This window comes from Vidua macroura, chromosome 16, assembly GCF_024509145.1.
Source record: "Vidua macroura isolate BioBank_ID:100142 chromosome 16, ASM2450914v1, whole genome shotgun sequence".
Classification (NCBI taxonomy): Eukaryota; Metazoa; Chordata; class Aves; order Passeriformes; family Viduidae; genus Vidua; species Vidua macroura.
The window spans coordinates 11201614-11215884 of NC_071586.1; the positions used below are offsets into that span (position 1 = coordinate 11201614).

Sequence of the window (14271 nt, forward strand, 5' to 3'; positions counted from 1 at the left end):
TCCAACCCTATCCCACTATGGGCTGGCTAGGAACCTTCTAGCAAAAAGCCCCTTTGGAGGGCACTGGAAGTGTCGGAAAGAGAAGAACACACAGCAAGCAGGATTACCCCAAGCCTGAGCAAGGGGAAGCAGCCAAAGAAGCAACCAAAGCCCAGCCAAGGGCAGCTGCACCCAACAGCAGAGCAGGAAGAGCCCAGGCTGCTGTGCTTGTACCCCCAGCAGGGCAGAACTGCCGGGGAGCCGCAGCTCTGACTGACGCTGGGGCAGCTGCTGCTCCCTGCCAGGCTCTGTCAGCAAACCCCTGTGTGCCCTGTGGCAGGCTGGACACGAGGGAGCTGCTCAGGAACGATGTCTCTGTGCAGGAGACAGGCAGGCAGGAGGTTGTGCCCACATCTCTAAGGTGGCAGGTTTGCCTCACGTGAGGCAGAGGTGCTGCCGGGGCTCTGATGGCCAACTGCTCCCTGAGTGGCAGCACGTGGAGCAGCTTTGCCTCAGAGTGTGAGGTTTGGGAACCAAGGACAAGTGGCTTCTGTTCCTCAAAGGGGCTGGGTTTTAATGCCAAGCCAGTTGGAGCAGCAGGAGAGTACTTCAAAAGCTACTGCTATACATTCCACTGAAGAGCAGAGAGGGTTTCAGAGCCTCTCTGTGCCTGGCATTTGAGGAACTCTGATGTCTCGTAGGGGGCTGGAGAGAGCTGGCATGGAGGAGAGGACATCAAACAGGACAGTGATATCTCCAAATAAAAATGGGAAGTGATGCAGGAGGAAAGCAGGAAAGCCCATCTTTTCCCTCAGGAAAGCCCATCTTTTCCTTCAGGAATCCCCACCTGGGCTTTGTGTGGCTCAGCAGAGCACACTGAGCACACAGAGCTCAGCTCGTGGTGGCCCCACCTTGGAGCAGCTCCTGCCTGTGGGTCTCATCCATTCATTCATCCATTCCAAACACAGGATTGGTGAAGGATGCTGCAGGTATTCCTGGCTGCACTTGCTCCCCTCCACAACGCTGATTTTTTAGCATTTAAGGGATGGAGAATAAAATTACTCTGCATCTCCCCAAAGATGATCTCAAATCATTGCTAACCTGGCAGATGGGCACCATCATAGCTGTATATGAAGAGAAGGAAGCCCAGAGAGGTTTGCTGAGCTGCCCAGGACAAGGCTATGAGCCAGGGTCAAAGCCAGCCTGGAAACCCAGTCTTCCCTGCCCTCTTTACATTGGACATTTCCTCATTTTGGTGTTCTCTTTCCAACTTATTGTGTCAAAACACAGGATCCAAATTCACTTCAAGGAAGAATTACAAAAACCCAACAAAACCAAGTGTTATCCCATTCTGTGACTCACCTGTTGGCTCTTCCCAGGCCAATCACTTCAGCAAAAGAGCTCCTGGCTGCTCTGACAAAGCCAGCTGCTAATTTCAGTGTACTTTGGTACAGATTTTTGCTTGCTTCTTTTCTTTTTCTTTTTTCTTCCCTTCAGGGCTGCATCCTCAGGAGCAACTCCTCTGCTCTGCCCAAACCTGAACCCCTGTCAACACCCATCAGTGCAAAGCACCATGAACAGCCCTTGAACCCAACATGAACCCACACAGGTTCCCCGGGCAAACTGTGTGTCAGCAAGTTGTGTCCTCAAAGCCCTGAGCCAAAGGGTTGTGAAAACAGCCAGAGAAGGTGCTGAGAAACAGAACTGCAGCAGGCAGAACAGGGAACAGATCTCACACTGGAGGGCATTGGAGACAGAAAATGAACCCTCTCTTCCTTGTCTCATGTGCTGCACTGTCTGAGCAACAGCTTCGTGTTTAGAGGCACCTGGTCACACTCAGATCCTCAGGGGTGGGGAGGCCCTGGCACAGGTGACCAGAGAAGCTGTGGCTGCTTCCCTGGAAGGGTCTACAGCCAGGCTGGACAGGGCTTGGAGCAACCTGGCATAGTGGAAGGTGTCCCTGCCCATGGCAGGGTGAAATGGGATGATCTTTAAGGTCCCTCCCAACCCAAAGCATTCTGTGAGGGCTGCTCTGCTCAGATGGAAGCTGAACGACCACAAGCCCTACAACGCCTGCTGACTGCTTGTGTTGGACCACACAGCATCGTGTCACCAACACGTTTGTTCCTCTCCTGAGGCACAGAACGAGGGCTGCAACCACCTGCCACCATCCCATGGATCACTAGCACCTAACCATGAGTGCAGAAAGCACTACCTGGGCAAGACTGACAAAGAAATCCCACTAACACAGGCAACATTGCTGCTGTCACGTTTCCTGCATCACTTCTGTCACCTGCCAAGGACCAGAATCAATCACTTGCTGTTGCAGGCTGCTCTGGCACAAACCTGTGACACCTGCAAAAGCCCCACCAAGCACTTGTGTCAGTCACCAGCAAATGGCACGTAATACAACCATGCAGCCCAGATGGGTATTTCTGACCTGTTCCGTGGCTTCCAAGGTAAAATGAGGAACTGCCACTTCCACACCCATTTCATCCCAACAGCTAAAACTCTGGGGGCAAGGAAAACAGGGTCACCGGGTTGGTTGACTGAAAAGAAGATAGTGCATGGCCTTGTGCCAGCTCAGGTGGGTTGGTGGCTGCAGCTCCTTCAGGCACATAAAACTGGCACTGCTCCAGTGTAGCCAGCCTTCCCCTGCCTGAGAGCCTGCAGAGGAAGCAAGGGAGAAGATTTTATATAAAGAGCATCTGTTGTAGCCACCATCTTTCCATCTGACTTCTACCAGCATTTTGTTCAAGTTCCCCATTTTAAAGAAGAGGGATATTGCTACTTCCCCACCTCAAAAAGCTGTTGCAGAGCTTAGTTAATGATGGGGGGTTTGGTCTCTGAGAATGTGGATTACAGAAAGTACCCAAAATTACTTTGTTAGTTTTACCCTTTGTTCTCAGAGAAGAAAAATCTTCAAAGGAGGACAATCAGATCCACTGGCTTGCAAAAACCAACGTGCATAGACTTTTCTTTCTATCATCCTAAGCAAGGCCTTAAAAACTGGGAATTAAAACCATGTCTGATCTTCGATTTCTTTGGCTCTTTGTTTCACAGTTTCACCTGGAAAGAGGTAACAGAACTGCTTGTTTCCATGATGTTTCTAGGGCTGTGGTAAAACCAGGTCTGATCCCCGGCTTTTAGAAGAAACCTGAGTGTATCCAACACCACACAAATGCACCACTGTGTGGTTTCTTGCCTTCTTCTCTCACTGCAAGACAAAGCATGGGGGGCTGAATAAGAGAAAAAAAATGTACTTGTGCATGTAATCCAAGAGAATCACGTTTTCCTGGAGTTCAGGGCACCTCCTACAGGAACCATTTTTCCTTCCTCTCAGCAGTTAAAGTGCGTTGACCCCGATTCAGAGCTTTGGAGAAGATTCAAATCCACCTCCCTCACTCTGCTGCTAAAATTGCAGGCTGTACATTGCCACTGCTCTGAGTGTCAAAGCTGAGCACTCTGCTCCATTAGCACGGTAAGGTGTTAATTAGGGCAGGACAGGGGATAGGCACTCACTGGACATGGTGTGCTCACCTTTTCTGAGAGGTTAAGGAACTGCCTAATTATCTGGAGCAGTTGAGTGTGGAATCCCTGACATCACACATCACCTCTGACCCCGTGTCACAAGCTCCTTTTTAAATAAAGAGTCTGAAGGACATTCCTCTGAAATAAACCCCACTGCCCACAGTGAGAGGGTTGGATGGAGAAGGTGGCATATTCTGTATTTTCCTTACAGACTGGACTTTGAATAGGGTTGCAAAAACAGCTGTGCACCTCTTGTTTAGCCATGTCAGTGTAAATGGTTTGGTTTGACTGCTCTAAGTTGTAACATTTCTTCCTGCAGCACTCAGCCACCATCAAAGCAAGACATTTCAATGAGTTCAACTTGCATACTTTAAAAATTTACATTCCAATAAAAGTCATAAACCAAGGAATATTAAGTTTGCTCGTGGAATGGCAAAAAAGTTTGTCCAGATCCCCCAGACGCAAGCAGGGTCCAGGTCCTCAAATACCTCAGAGCTTGCACCCTGCTCCCCTGCACAGCACCAGCAGATTGCTTTTTTGGCTTGATTTTTTTTGCCTGTTTGCAGCTGTGCTGAGGAGCTCAGAAGTTCCCTGCAGTAACTCTGCAGTCATCTCTGGATAATCCATTTCCTGCTGGTCCCACTCTGAGCAGTGCAGATACAGCCATGCTGGAGATGTCTCAGCACCCCCATGGCAGGAGGGACCTGATGCCGAGATGGAAATCCCTCCCCTCGAGCCCTCCTGCACTGACCAGCTCAGGAGCCACCAGGAGCTGCTACTGCCCCTGCACAGGTCAGCTCTTTGGAATTTACAGCCTCAGCAAGCAGCAAACGAGGATGTGTTCAGTGATCCTCCAGCCCCCAGGACACCTGCGAGGTCAGTGCTTGGTGCACCTAAAGCAGGGGGGATGCTGGCATGTCCCGCTCCCCCGCACAGGCTGAGAGGGGAACGATCTCCCTTCACCTCCCTGAAGACAGCTTTTTCTCCCCATTTAGGACACCACATCCTCTTCACACCTCATCCAGCCAGGCCTAAGAGCCCAAGAACTCCCAAGTGCAGCACCCTGACACTCACACCATTTTCTTGGGCACAGCGTTTTAGAGGCACAACATTTCCCAGCTCCTAATCAATCAGTCCTCTCCTAACGAGCACTTAGCATCCAAATTACCTTTCCTAAAGGCCATTTTGCAGAGAAGGGTTTCATGTTGTCATCCAGTCTGCCTCTGCTGCCTTCCAGGAGCTCATAAAACAATTATTGTCCCACTGCATTGTCACTTCAGCTATGGATGCAAGCAGCTGATGAGATTGATTGCTTCCACAATACCCAATTAACCCACTCGCTCTGCAAACGATTGGCTTAATCAAAGGCAATTAGCGCTTGAATGGCTACAGCAGACAGAAAGCCAGGATTTAGTGGATGATTCAGATAATGTACAGACATCTCCTTGGCCTTCTAAGGCAAAACATCTTCAGTAATGCTCAGCTCAGAGCTGGAAGTAGATGAAACCTCAGGTCGGTGGTGTGAGGTGGCACAGAAAACACAAGGGACCAGGATCACACACTTCTCTTTACTGATAAAAGGGGAACTTGCAATGACTGATGTTCCCTTTTTCCAGCTTTTCCTGCTCATGAAGGGCCCAGAGCACCAAGCAGTTGACCAGACCTCAATGACCAGCAGGTCCTGAAATGGTAACTTGCCTCTGATAGTCAGATCCAGTCCTCTGAGCAAACTGTTTTACAAAACCACCTTCCATACTGATTTCTTCCACAGCATCTTCTCTCACAATGTAACAAAAAAAACCCCAAAAATAAACAAAAATAAACAAAAAAACAAAAAAAAAAAAAACCAAAAAAAAAAACCAAAAAAAAAAAAAAAAAAAAAAAAAAACCAGCAAAACAAAACACCAGAAAAGACTCAGTTTGGAGGCAGGACCACACCTCTGTAGAAATGCAGGTGTCCTCAGGGACTTTTTCCTCTAGACAAATCACCCCAAACTGGCACAGCAGAGACCAGACAAAGCCTCACCACGGGAAGGTCAAGAACAACCCATGATGCCTAAAGATGAGGACAGAGATCATTTTAGATCATGTGAGGAACAACTTCAAGGCTGAAGCCAAGCATGGAAAACCAATTTTCCAGATCACTACGAAAAGATATTGTCATCTTGATTTTGTAATGGAAGAAGGTGCTCCCCAGCTGCTGGGATCAGTAGGAAAACGGAGCCAAATGCACCATCTCTGTGGCAGGATCATGGGGCTGAGCTCAATTACACATCGAGATCCTGAGGCTGACAGAAAGAAGACGAGGTCTGTCCCCCTACACAGGCAAGTGGCATTTAAATGCAAGGTCCATCCCCGGGTTTCCAGTCCCACTTAATCGTGAGTACACTTGCATTGGTGGCTCACAGCTGAAAATCCAAACTGCTTCTAAGCAAAGCCCCAATAATAAAGCTGAAATCCATTAAGCCTGTGATGTTTGCCACTATTTAAATCTGATTAAAATTGTACATGACACCACTAAGCCGAACAGCCAGAAAACACTCCTGTCAAGTCTGATGTTTCTCCGTGTAATCCAGACCCCCCTTCTTTCACCGGGTTGTCAGCTAAAAGGAGCCATAATAAGAGATCATGTACCTAATCCAGCTCCCTAAGCTGTTTTTAACTGGTTTCTTTAATCACATGTTACGATTCCCCGCGGAGCAGCTCTCAGGTGACAAAGACATTAGCACAGTCATTCATACTCCCGGGAGGGAGCTCAGATGGGATCACCTTGCCCCTTGTGCCGACTGAGTGCAGCAGGAACCAGACACACAGGTGCCTCTGCAGAGCTTGGGAAGCCATCAGTGCGAAAAAAACGGGAAATCAGGGCAGCAGGGGGTGACAGCCACTGGGCAAGCAACTGCAGGGTAAGGTGGTGCAAAGGACACTCATCAGAGAAAAAACTCCTTTTGGTAGAGTGATATTGATCTCCCTGTGAGCGCTCACCTCCTCTGAAAATGCTGCGTGGGAACAAGTATGAGGAGAAAACAACAAATTATACAATTCCCAAGTCTTCACCTGATTGCTGCAGGCATATCAGGTTTAATAAAGAAGACAGCCACATCCTCCCTTTTATCAGTTTATCTTATAATTGACCATCGATACAGTACAACTTCCGTGGTAACTTAATTATTGAGCAAGTGTTTACATATTAAAGATAAGACCACAGCTGGCTGCTGCAAGCACAATTTGATTGTATCTGCTGGGAGATGTTACAACCCCTTGCTACAGAAAATGTCTTTACTGGAAGCTTTGCACTTACATTGCTGAGAATTGAATGTGGAATCTAATTTTACTTGGAAATCAAATGCTTCCTCTTCGAGTGGCATCCCTGCAACACCCACCTGGGAGCCGCTGGCTGCTTGGAGAAAAAAATCCTGTTACAGGTAAATAACCTTCAGGTTTTGATCTTTGGAAGCCAGTCTTCCATAATAAAAGGCAGATGAAAGGTGGGAGGTTCCCAGTGCGATGTTCATCCCACTTACCAGCAGTGAGTGCACTCCAAGCCTGATTTAGCTGGAAAGCCGGGCAAGAAAACATTTAAGGGCAGGCACGCGGTACTAACTCACAATAACATCCTGCAGGAGCTGAATTCTGAGAGCCAAACCACTCCCAAACCACAGGGCAAGGATCCTCCTCGGGCGAGACACAAACATTCCAAAAACTCCTCGCTGCAGCCACTGTGAGTCACTGCACAGAAGCTGCACAGGAAGATGTCCTGCAGCCTCCCCTCCCTGCACCTGGAGGAGCTGCTGCCACCATCCCACACCATCATCACCCCTGCCCAGGGATGCCCACACAGAGCTGGTCCTGCCTGGACCCTGCAAGGCGAGGGAGAACCCACCTGAAGCTCCACATGCCATGGCTCATGCAAAAAGCAAAGAGGTGAGACTGAAAGAAGGCAAGAAACCTTGACACCCTCCTCACACACCACAGTGGGTTTCACCAACCTACAGCTGCTCAAAACACCTCCAGAGCACCAGGAACCACCTGAAGGTCTGGATTTTACACAGGCATCCTCAAACCACACCTAGGGGATCAGGCTAAAATAGTCTCTGAGCCTGAAGAGCTTTTGATGGATCCCTTCCCCACACCAATAAATAAAAGCTCAGCTAGGCAGCTGCTCACACAGATCAATCCAAGCAAGGATGAGATGAATTTAAACCCCCAACAGAGCTGTAGAGGAGTCAGCAGAGAAGTTCACCACAGACTTTAGATGAGTTTAGGACTCTCTATTCTGGGGCATCCCAGAAAAAAGCATTCCCCCACACAGGCAGCATTTCCATGTAGTCACAAATCATGGAAAGCCATTCTCACCCGTAGCACTCCTCTTTTTCTGCTTTGAAGAGAAATCCAAATGGCTTGGAGCAGATCTGCTGCAGTGCTGCTATTGGCTCCTGAATGTCTTTTATTGAGTGTTCAATGCATTTACATTGAAAACTTCATACAGGAAAGGAGAACTTTTGAATTTAGGACTCGTTTCTGCCCTGGCTGCTGGTGTTCCAGCTGTCCCAGAAATCAGCTGGTACACGATGCTCTGGCAGCTGTGCTATCAAGGAAGGAGCATTTGGCAGCACAGCCACAACCTCCAGGTTGCACAAGGACATTTGCACACCTTGATTTTTCTAGAACTATCACCTCCCCTTCCCTGGAGCAGCATAATCCCACTTAATGAACTCCTGGAATTATATAAACCAAGGCTAAATTCTGTCCCAATAAATCATTGGCCAAAATTCATACTGACTTAGCTAGGCTAAAATTTTCTTCAACCCTCTGCAATGCATGAAAGCTTGAAATCCACTCCCTGCTGAGCAGCCTCATTGTCTTTTAGGTATTTTGGGTATGCTGTTTGTTACTGCCATGCCTGTGTCCCTCAGGGGCTGCCCTGGTTATGAAACTGGAGGTGGCTGCTGTGTCTGCACCTCAACAGCAGCAGCATTTGTAAAACCAGTCCCATTTAGCCAGCTGGGGAGGCACCTCCCTGTCCCACTTCAGTGTAAGCATCTCAGAAGTGGGGTGTGGACAGCTCCTCTCCTGCTGCACTGGAGATTTCAAGGTGAAAACTCGGGTGAGTTCACTATAGGGGGAAAATGCAGGTGGATGTGGGCTGGTGTTGGCAAGAAAGAAGCATCAGCAAATGCTCTGGTTCAGAGTTGAGGCAGATCTAACTCAGCTGCATCTCTGGCAAACTCCAGAAAAAGACATGACCTCACCCTGGAGAATGTTCTTTATCTGGTGAGAGGCAGAAACTGCCCAGCGCTGCACAGGTCTCCAAAGTAAAACAGATCTTTCTTTAGTAAAAATTGAATTAAGCTACCATGAGTTGCCATGAAAAGAGCCTTTTCCATGTTCTTTGTTATCCTTATTGCTTCCTAGTCGCTCCCTTCTCATTAGTGGAAGAAAGATGCCCCAGCTTTTTGGTCCTGTGTCATTACTCAGGGAATGTGAATGTGCAGAGTATAAAATCACTGAGAAACACCAGACCTGGAGCACCACGAACTACCCTCATAAAGCACAGAAAATACAAAGGGATGGTTCTCCTATTCTTTCCTTAAATGTTTATCATCCAAGACATGGAGAACAAAGCCTTGTACTTCTCTTCAGCTGTCTCCAGTTGGTATAGGTCCATTTACTGACTGCAAAAACTCAAGGTTACAGGAACAGGCAGCCTGAGCAATATCAAAATACACTAATTCAAGTTGGTTGACCTCAAATAGGCAAAGCTCAAGGGCAGGAGTGAGTCACGATAATTATAGTTGGGGTGTTCCACACATTTATTGATTTTATAGTCTATCCTCACCAGCTGGACTGACTCTCCTGGGAGCTACCCAGGGCATCCCCAGGGAGCGTCCAGAGCACACCCCAAAACACAGGTAGTACATTCAGCTGCCACAGGCTGGAGGGGCTCAGACCACCTCACCCATGAGAAACTGCACTAGTTCAGCAAATTCAACTAACCTAAAACTGACCACAATTGCAATGCTTTTGATTTGAGTTGATAAATATAAATGTTTCTGTTAAAGGATGACACAAAATGAAACATTTCTTAGGTGTGCTTTTTTGAGAGGGGGGGAAAAAAACCCCTAACGAAATATTTTACACAAAGCCCTTAGATGGAGAAAAAAAAAAAAAAATCCCCATCTATTTAAAATTTCATAGGGCAGCCCTTACCCCTTTCAGCAAGGCTCACACAGAGGCTGCTCTGCTTCCCCTGCATCGAGCATCGCTGCTGCCTCACTTCTTGCACGAGAGCTGCTGCTCCTTGGCTAATTATAGAAGCTTGGATCACAGCTATGCTGAAGGCAGCTTGACAGAACCAGCTGTTAAAATTACAGCTGGATCCTAAACTAGCTGTGAGCATCCAGCTTTAGCTCGCAGTGGTGCTACCCCCCCTCCCAGGGCCGGCTGCCAATGCCTTGCTTGGCCAGCTGCTCCTCCTCCCCTAAGTGCAGACCCACAGGTTCTCACCTGCAGTTTTTGGCTGCCTAAATGCTTTTCTGCTTTAGGGGAGTTGAAGACATCAGAGCATTTCTCTTTGCTAGATGTTTTTCTTCCTACAGCAGCTATCTGTAAGATCCATCACCGCCCCATCACTTTGTCACTGCAATGTTCATGGATTTCCTGGAAAGCATAACAGCAGTCGCTGGCCTCTTGCCATAGCTCAGAGAGATAGAAAAAAGAAAAATGCACCAAATTTAACTCTAAAAGACAAGCTTTTGCATTTGGAGCCCTCTCCTTTGCCTTCTGGTGGCGACTTTGTGCGGTGTCTCCTTATCAAGGCTGGGAAGTGGTGCAGCATCTTCCCTGGATTCCCACAGAGCCCCAGGAGGCGGCAGTACCCCTTCCGAGGGGTTTGTACCAAGTCTGAATCAGCACTTCCAAACAGCTCCTGAAAGGCACTGGAAGGCTTCTCCAGCTCCTGGTCATATGATGCCAGTCCTGTGGAAATGTCAGCGCATCCTGGCATGGGATCAATGCCACGTGCGGGTCCCTGCCACAGCCCTGCTCCCCTTGCACAAGAAAAAATAATGGTAAGACAAACCGTGCTGACATCTCCCCTTGCATTCTCCTCCTGAGTTTAGTTTGTTAAACAGCCCTTTGATGTGCCTTGTCTTTTCTGCAGCGAAGTCCCGTTTGATGTTTACACCATTTGCACTGTGAAGATGCTGACAGGGAGCAAGGCTGGGCCCACCCCAGGCAGCTCTCCAGGAGAGCCCTTCCCAAAGCCACTGAGGATGCTGCAGTGGCTGCTGTCAGTCTGGCTGGGGCTTAGATCTGCTGCTGGTTTCTTGAGTGGATTTTTTCAATTGGATCAATTTCCTTCCAAGGCAATTTGGTTCAATATTTGTTCACTCACTGTGCGAGTTTTTGCTTTGCTCTGGGTGAGGCTGCAGAGAGCAGAAGTGACCTGCAAAGCATCTCCCCCCATCCACTCCCCATGGTAGCAGTGCCAGGGCACACCAAGGCAGAAGAAGAAGCAGTCATTTGTTTTAAAGCAATGACTGCATTTCCCTCAAACCTCCAAGGAGAGGATGGGGAAAAGTTTCTTGGAGCAAGTCCTGACACGGAGTTGTGTAATGCTAAATGCATAAAGGATTATACTGGGAAGACAGGAAAAGGAGAATGAGCATCAGCAGTGGGGTCCCATCTGCTTCAGCTGAACATACTTCTCTCTAAACTGTCCTCCTTCAATCGTTTCAATCTTTCTCCAGAGCCTTTCATCTTAAACTCTTCCTCCCTATTAGACAAAAGGTTTTGGGGAAAATAAAAAAAAAAACTCAGGCCTTAATCCCCCTTTTTTGTACCCAAAATCCACAGCACAAGTGCCAAGGCATGGATGCCAGACTTCACACAGCCCCACTGGGCTCATGCCCTGCTCCTGGGGCTGCCAACGTCACACCTGACACACGCCAGGTGCTGCACAGGTGAGGAGCGAGTGAAGGGGCTCAGACCCACCCGAGAGGGGCTTCACCTCCACGAGAGGGTGTGGGGAGGGGGGAGCAGCTCCCCGAGCCTGGCTCCCAGCGTGACTCACGTCCCGGCCGGCGCTGATGTCAGGGCTGGAGAACAGAAGCCGCTCTGTGCCTCGGCAGCAGGAGAAGGAGGTTTCTGTGCCAGGCAAGGTTGCTCGCTGGAGGGATGCTCGTGCTTTAACCCACTCCTGACAACAGCACATCAGCCTCCAGTGGCCGTGGTGCTGGGCTGGGAGAACTGCAGGGTTTGCAATTCCCATCAGGCACTCGCACCCCCAGCCCTCTGATGGAAACCTCTGGACAGGGGCTGCTTTTTGGGGGCATCTGTACAGCAGAGCACTGGATGCAACAAAATGCTCTTGAGCATCCTTGAAATGCTAAAATGCTCCTTTAAAAAGCCAGTAGTGGAGGCTGCATCCTTTTTGGAGAGGGCCAGAGCCCCACTGCCACTTAGCCTGACATCCTGCATCCCTCCCTGCCATGCCCCCACTGCTCCAATGACCACGAGGAGAAGCATCAGCAAAACCTGCACAGCACCAAGCTCACAGCAGGCTGCAAAATTCAACCAAGAAGTCAAACTCCCTGATACAATCCCTGCCTGGCTGTGATGCCCAATCACTTCATCCTTTGGGACACTGAGACAGGGCAGAGGTCCACGCCAAAGAGGTGCAGCACCCCTGTGCCCTGGGCTCCTCATTCAGCCCCAGATCAGCCTGCTCAGAGATCAGCCCCGCCTTCAGCTGCCCTGGGTACAACCACACACGGCCTGGGTGCCCCAGTGCCAAGCAGAGGAGCCACTCCTGCTGTCAGCTGGGAAGAGGGAAAATGCAGCCAGACTTTGGGACCCTGCAGCCAAGCCCTTACAGCCAAGGGCAGGACTGGACTGAGTGCAGAGGTTTGTGACACGGTTTTGCTGAAATCCAGTGAGAGCCAAACCCGGTGCTTTGGTTCAGCCTAACACTGGAATCAGTTGCTGGGAATTTACTGGAAATGGTGATTTAACAGAAGGCACCACTGATGCAATCCTAGTGTGCACTCCAAGCACCAACGTGCACTGCAGGGAACTGGTGCCATGACTCCCTACCACAAAGCATCTCCCCCTCCATCCCACATCTCTGCTTTGCAAAAGCCAACATGAATTCTCCACAAAATACAAGGCTATCCTGATTTTTGCTGCTTTTTAACCACACTCTGCTATTACTTTTTTATTTCCATCTCTAGGTCTATGAGGAATCTTCTTACAGGGATTGGAAAGAGAGGCTAAGACAGCACAAAAAAGCATCCCACAGTGAGGGATGCTCCACAGATCCCGTGACAGCCACATCTTCCTGACGCACACCGCTGCCCTGAATCACAAAAACAAGAGCTTCCCATCAGTGAGGGGCAGAGCAGAAAATTAGGGAGCTTCTCTCAAAGCCCTGCTCTAATACTTGAGCCTTTCAAGCATCAGAAGAGAATTTAATCCATTTTACAACCAGCATCAGATAACAGTGACATTAAAAAGCAGCCGGAGCCAAGCAGCAACTTCTTTTTGAGGCTATTAAGTAGAAATAAATTAACTTATTTCTTTATATTGAAAATTCCTCTCTATAGACTAAGATCAAGGCTGGCTAAAGCTTTTGACAGCTGTTTGCCCATCAGCCACATCTGCCTTGAGGTTAAATAGAGATTTACACTCACACAAACTTCTGAAAACCTCAGACCTTTGGATCAAGATGCAGCCAGTATTTTCAGAAGTTCAACTCACAAAATGTTAGAAGAGCCAATTATAATTAGGCTTTTTCTACATTTCTATATATGGTGTAAATCAGGAGGCAAGCCACTGGCATTACAGGAAACATGCCAGCAAAAAAGCAGAATGAGGGGAAAATAAACTCTTTATTTGCACGACATTATTCCCTTTACAGACACCTAATGCAGATAGGGCTTTCAAAGCCATTTATAAATTTGCAGCACTGTGTGGCATTAAAGCTTTTACTGTGGAATTCAGAGTCTAACGTGACCTGGTGTTTACACAGTGACATTTCAAACCTCACTGCCCTCAGCAGAAACACCTCCAGGGCCGCAGCTCGGGTTTGGGTACAGGAGCACAAACATCACAATCTCTGCAGAGATTCCACCACCGCTCCGAACACCCAGCAGGGACCGGGGATGAGAAACTGGTTTTGTTTAACAGAGCACTGGGGCCCATTGACAAAGCACTGCGAGCTGCCATTGCAACACCGGTGACACGAGCTGCTGGAGCTGCCCCGGCCTCGGACACTCGGACACTTGGACACTCAGACACTCCTTGGACACTCCTCAGACACTTCTTGGACACTCCCTGGACATTCGGACACTCCTCAGACACTCCTCGGACACTCCTCGGACACTCCTTGGACACTCCTCGGACACTCAGACACTCCTTGGACACTCGGACACTCCTCGGACACTCCTCAGGCATTCGGACAGTCCTCAGACACTCCTCGGACACTCCTCGGACACTCAGACACTCCTTGGACACTCCTCGGACACTCCTCGGACACTGGCAGGGCTGCCCCGGGCTGGTGCCGCAGCCCCCGAACAAAGGGCGGGCAGAGCCGCAGCTTTGCTCCCACACCAAAGGCTATTTTTAGATGTTGTAAGCTCATAAGGAACTGGGGGAAGGGAGAAAAGGTTTAAGGAAAAAAAAAAAAAAAACCCAACCCAGACGATCTGAAGTATTGCTGTACCTTGTCAGGTCAGAGAGGAGGCACAGCCCTGCCCCGCA

General features: G+C 49.0%; 1 protein-coding gene across 1 annotated transcript in view; it reads right to left on the reverse strand.

The window, feature by feature from the left end:
* Positions 1 to 14271, reverse strand: part of ADAP1 (ArfGAP with dual PH domains 1) — a 51240-nt gene that overhangs the window by 9602 nt on the left and 27367 nt on the right. The gene's annotated exons all lie outside the window — the stretch shown is intronic.